Below are 6227 nucleotides of genomic sequence, written 5' to 3' on the forward strand. Positions count from 1 at the left end.
ACATTTATGTGCTCTCAGAGTTTTTATATTTAGCTCAAGTGTTCCCGCTACCTACAAAATCTGAAGGCCAACTCTCAAAATATATCGGTTGGTTCACATGGTAGGCCAACTGTTTCGAGTACAACGAGACCAACTTTATCTTCCATATAGGCTCGGTGGGTTAGGACTAACAGCACATGGAACGAAATGCCAAGCACTACACTTTAAAAATGACATATCCGTATTGTTACAGCCGGACACTTTCTCGAACGCACTGTAGAAGGGTATCTGGAGATTAGCTGACGGTAACACCAGACCTCAGCCTAAAATATTCCGAGATCATCATCTGAAACTCCAACAAGTTGTAAATGAACTACTTCCAGGAACGAATGCTACCACCAAAACTATTTACAGTATGATACGCCGAGCTGTGAACTTCACCCCACGGATTGAATCCACAGCACTCTACACCCACTGGCCTATGGTCAGGGCAAACTTTAGTCGTATGAAACTCTCGTCTCACGCACGTTCGCAAATCTTCCTCTTTCTAAACAATCTGGTACCAACAGCACAACTTCGACACAAAATACATCTGGAACAGTCGCCATGGTGTACGGTGTGTGGTCAAACGGATACAGCGATACACCGACTAACAACATGCACAAATATAGTGCACAAATGGAGATGGTGTAAACGACAGGTATGTCGCCTCATGAACATGGCCCTGGGAGACATCGACGACAGGAAGCTGATACGCCTGTCCGTGGCGGCCTTTCCCCAGATCAAACAGCAAACGACTGTGTGGATACTAGGACAATAAATTGCTGATGTGTTGATGGTGTTATACTCCCGGCTCTCTTGTACCACATGAAGAAAGAGTGGTGGAAACTCAGTGAAAGTGGACAGCTGGAAGATAGGTATGGTCTCTATTTGAAGTGTATTGAATTATGACAATGTTTCCTTTCTGTAAATGTGATCCTCTCAGTTCTTAGGTTCAGTTGTTTCCTTCGAAGGTATAAGAACACTTCATTTTTATTTTTATCTGAGAGGATATGTGAAACTGCTTAAAACTTTACGCTATCACATGTACTGGTTCTTTGGTTCACATTTATTACATGTGTGCAGTGTAAATATCGAAATGTAGAATAAACGAATAAAAAAGAAAAACAAAGTGGTTAAGGCGTCTGACTACTTCTGGGAGCGTAGGTTCGAATCCTACCGACTGCGCGACATTTTTGCAGTGCAAATCTCTCAGGTAACGTAAGATGAACGGTCGGATCAAGAAACACGTAAGGCAGCTTCCTTCATATCTCAGAAGAACGAATTTAATTTCAAAGCTCTAGTGTGAACATTTCAAGGAAATACTTTGTCACGATGAATGTTTGTACCTTAGAGTGTAGTACACTTACCGTAATTACAAGTAGCCGCAATTTCTCCTGAGCGACTTATAGTACCTCAATTACACCATCTATATCTATTCCTCTGTACACTCCAAGCTACAAACATTCGTCGTGACAGACAGTGTGAACTCTCTGAAACAGATGCATGTTCACCATTAACTTGCTAATGTGCACTACTTACAGTAAATGTGTAATAATTGCACTACCACTTAGAAGCTCCAGGACAGCACCACATTTCGCAAGAATAACCTAGGACGGAACCGTTCATTACTGAGAGGCCTTGAGACTTGAGGTAGGCGCGTGCGCGGCAGCCATGCTTGCCCCTCGTACCCGTTACCCAGCAACCACGTGGCTTCTCGTCAGACGAACATAGTACGTTGGCGGAAAGAACAGGATTTTCGGTCAGGCGATTGCAGAATTATGAACATAAAGCAAACAGGGAAAATACGGGAGTTGTTTTAATCATGAACGCAAAGGAGAAGCTCCTACCACCAGCACAGTGAAGAAATTTTTCATGTCAAGGTAGCCACCAAACCAATGCTGACCACAATGGTGCAGGTCTATATGCCTACCAGTTCACCGAATGGCGAAGAAATCGAAAGAATGTATGAAGAAGTAGGAGACTTAATAGAGTATATAAAAGGAGGTCCGCCTCTGTGGTGCAGTCGTTAGTGTGGTTGGCTACCACCGTGGGAGGCCCGGGTTCGATTCCCGGCTCTGCCACGAAACTTGAAAAATGGTACATGGGCTTGAACCGGTTCCACACAGCCTCGGGAGGTCGAATGACTAGAGGGGTTTGATTTCCGCCTTAGCCATCCACGAAGTGGTTTTCCTTGGTTTCGCACATCTACTCCAGGCAAATGCCGAGGTGGCCCCTAACGTAAGGCCAAGGACGCTTTCTTCCCTTTTCCTGGTCTGCCCCTCACAATCATCCCAACCCCACAAGGCAACTATTCAGCATAGCAGGTGAGTTCATCTGGGTAATGTACTGGTCTTCCTGCCCGTTGAATTCCCCTCCCAAAGTGTCCTGCTGCCCGTTGTATTCCCTTCCCAAAGTGTCGTGCTCCCGAACACTGCCGTTGAGGTGGTAGAGGTGGGATCCCTTGCTGAATCCGAGGGAAAAAACAACCCTGGATTGTAAAAAGATTAAGAAAGGAATAAGGAAGGGAAGAAAGAAAGAAGGAAATAAATAAATAAATAAAGAAATGTTGGCAAGGTACGTATTATGAGGAATGTTCTGCTGTCTTCGAAGCCATTACCATGTGAAAGAAGCTTTGTTAACGCCAGTTAAGGACAGGGGAAACTCGTTTAATACACGGCACGATTTGCACCTGCTGTATGAAGTGTTCTAGCACACGGTAATAACGTGAGGAAGAAGATGATGACACTCGCTGCCTGGTTACCAAGGTGTCGCAACATTGATGACGCTAACTCCAGATAACATGTCCATGCAAGTAGATCATTAAATTTGTCTTGGCGAAAATCAAGTGACTGAGCTCGATAGCTGCAGTTGCTTAAGTGCGGCCAGCATCCAGTATTCGGAAGGTAGTTGGTTCGAACCCCAATCTCAGCAGCCCTGAAGATGGTCTTCCGTGCTTTCCCATTTTCACACCAGGCAAATCCTGGGGCTCTACCTTAATGAAGGCAATGGCCGCTTCCTTCCCAGCCCTTGCCCTTTCCTGTCCCTTCGTCGCCATAAGACATACCTGTGTCGGCCCGACGTAAAACCAATAGCAAAAAAAGAGAAAATCAAGTGATCCTATATTACCCAGCAACCGTGCAGGCTGCGATGTGGAGTATTGGTGGATGGCCATGACTCAAGGTACTGTTGCTAGGTAACACTTTGTAGCGGTTGAAATCCTGTTACAATATTATATCTGTATTATTATTATTGTATCTGTATTGTTATTATTATTTTATCTGGGTTTTTATTATTATTATTATTATTATTATTATTAGTAGTAGTAGTAGTAAAAGTATTATTATTATTATTATTATTATTATTATTATTATTATTATTATTATTATTATTATTATTATTATTATTATTATTATTATATGTGTTATTATTAATTCTATTCTGCAATCTGATTTCGCTATGTAGTAATTGATTATCGCTTGCGTGATTGTAGTTAATTTGTAACGTGTAAGGTGAGGCTTGCTACCTAATAGAATATATGGATATGCTTTGTGAAACCTTTTGACATTGCAACACAAGGAGCAATACTGCTACCATAACTGTCGAGTCACCGCTCTGTCATTGTATACATTTAGATATGATATCATTCTTAGGAAAGACCTACGTCGCCTTCGGCTTTGTCACAACAACCTGCATCACTTTGAGTTGGGTGGGCGTGACGTCATTGCTATTTTTGGGCGATTACTTGTGGGTGTCAACTAACGCCCATATAAGCTGTCCGTATATTATAGCGGCTGTCAGTCGGAAGGAGAGTGAGGCCACAGTTGGTTGGAAGGAATTGGAAGGAGAGACTTGCCTTGAAGTGTTGTAGTCAGATGGATAGAGCCTTGGTCCGTAGACAGTCATTTGGATGAAGAGGCCTCAGTCGGTTAGTAGGTGGATACAGTGCCTTGCCATACAGAGTACCTCTGCGATGGTAGTAGTCAGTCCGTGAGATGGAGAAGCAGCAGTCACATGGATACTTAGTCGTTAGTCACCATATGTATTAAATGTTGCGGGTGTGTTTCGTGCATCTGTTAGCTTAGCTCGAGTTAGCTCGAGTCGTTGTGTCAGTTTGGTGATCGCCGAATATTGAGTCGTCGTGATGCAGACTAACATTTATTAGTGAATTACTTCTAAATTTGATTGTGAAGTGTGAATCTAATTTCAAGCCATGCTGTATCTCGTCAATGAAAGAGAAAGGATATATCACCGAATTAGGTTGATACACCTATAGCTGATACCAGCTCAAAAGAATACATCGTAATAACACTCAAAGTGTTCGAGGTACTGTAAAGTGAACCAGTGAGGGATACATTTCTTGTACAACTTTTAAATGCCCAGTCAATAGGAGTCCACATTTAATGCCTAAATTCTTTCAGTTGTAATGTCATAATATTATATTATACTGTAAATTATTGCGGTATGTCTTGCTATTTAAATTCAAAATTTAAAGAATATTTCTTGTCAATATTAAATTACCGTTTTATTTGAATGGTAAAATTAGTCAACCTCAAATTTAATGGGGAAACAAAACCACAGTCCGCCTCTGTTGTGTAGTGGTTAGTGTGATTTGCTGCCACCCCCGGAGGGCCGTGTTCGATTCTCGGCTCTGACCCTAAAATTTGAAAATTGGTACGAGGGATGGAACGGGGTCCACTCAATCTAGGGAGGACAACCGAGTTGAGGTAGGTTCGATTCCCACATCAGCCATCCTGGAATTGGTCTTCCGTGGTTTCCTCCTTCTCGTCCGGGAAAATGCCGTCGTGGTACCTAACATAAGGCCAAGGCCGCTTCTTTCCCTCTTCCTTGTCTATCCCTCACCATCACACCACAAGGCCCCTGTTCAGCATAGCAGGTGAGGGCGCCTGGGTGGGGTACTGGTAATCCTACCCAGTTCTATCCCCCGACCCTGAGTCTGAAGCTCCAGGACACTGCCCTTGAGGCGGTAAAGGTGAGATCCCTCGCTGAGTCCGAGGGAAAAGCCAACCCTGGGGGGGGGGGGGGGGGGGGGGTAAGCAGATTAGGGAAGAAAGAGAGAACAAAACCACAACCTCGTTTTCCTAGAAACTATATGCTATGTTGTCAAAAGTGAGCTTATTACCTCACACCCTAGAGATATTCAAGACTCTTATTCTATTATTGGTGCATTAAGTTGTAGCTGGTGCCCATCAATTATTGTATATGTAAGTAATTAGGTAAGAACTAAGTGTGAGTACATAGTCCGACGACTGAGTATATTATTTAATGAATACTGTTTCAATATTTTTTCATTTGAAGGAAGCGGCCGTAGCCTGAAGTTAGGTACCATCCCTGCATTTGCTTGGAGGAGAACTGGGAAACCACGGAATACCTCTTCCAGGATGGCTGAGGTGGGAATTGAACCCACGTCTACTCAGTTGACCTCCCGAGGCTGAGTGGACCTCGTTCCAGCCCTCGTACCACTTTTCAAATTTCGTGGAAGAGCCGGGTATCGAATCCGGGACTTCGGGGGGTGGCAGCTAATCACACTAACCACTACACCACAGAGGCGCACCCACTGGTGTCGTGTGACGAAATATCAGGTTGTTGAAGAAATACACGATAAACATAGAAATATTAAATTCGTGCCTCATTAACAGCTGTATCACGATATCATGCATCAAAACAGTGGAAAGGCCTCAAGCAGTCGTGGCCGAGTGGTTAAGGCGTCTGACTAGAAATCAGATTCCCTCTGGGAGCGTAGGTTCGAGTCCTACCGACTGCGTGAAATTTTAGCGGTGCAGATCTTTCGGCAAACAGCAACTCTGTCTATCACTTAGACTGCAATACAACACTTTCATCTCTCGCAGAAACTAAATTGGCTTTTTATCAATCTTCACATCGCGTGAAACTGCAAATAACTTTCCTAAAATTGCCTGTTTCCAAGAGTATACTAAGACTGAATCAAGTGGTGACGTGTGGTGTTTCGTTATCTTGAAACGCCTCTTTTTTGTGATGGCGCGTTTTTTGTTGACCGTTGGGTTGTGGCTAGAATCACAGCAAGGGAGCAGCCTGCGTGTCAGTAGCGAAATTTCTGCGTTCACTCTCACCCTATAAAACATCAGGTTGAATGATAATTGATACATCACTACGCAATTATCCGACTTATAAATTAATTACATGGCTGAGTTTTGTAACAGTTTCAACTT

At 43.4% G+C, this 6227-nt stretch overlaps 1 non-coding gene across 1 annotated transcript; it reads left to right on the forward strand.

Moving 5' to 3' along the window:
* The first annotated feature begins 5721 nt into the window (after positions 1-5721).
* On the forward strand, positions 5722-5803 carry TRNAS-AGA (transfer RNA serine (anticodon AGA)). Its single transcript has one exon. It is a non-coding gene; the product is annotated as a tRNA-Ser (tRNA).
* Positions 5804-6227: the final 424 nt, after the last annotated feature.

This window comes from Anabrus simplex, chromosome 5 (genome assembly GCF_040414725.1).
Source record: "Anabrus simplex isolate iqAnaSimp1 chromosome 5, ASM4041472v1, whole genome shotgun sequence".
Taxonomy (NCBI): Eukaryota; Metazoa; Arthropoda; class Insecta; order Orthoptera; family Tettigoniidae; genus Anabrus; species Anabrus simplex.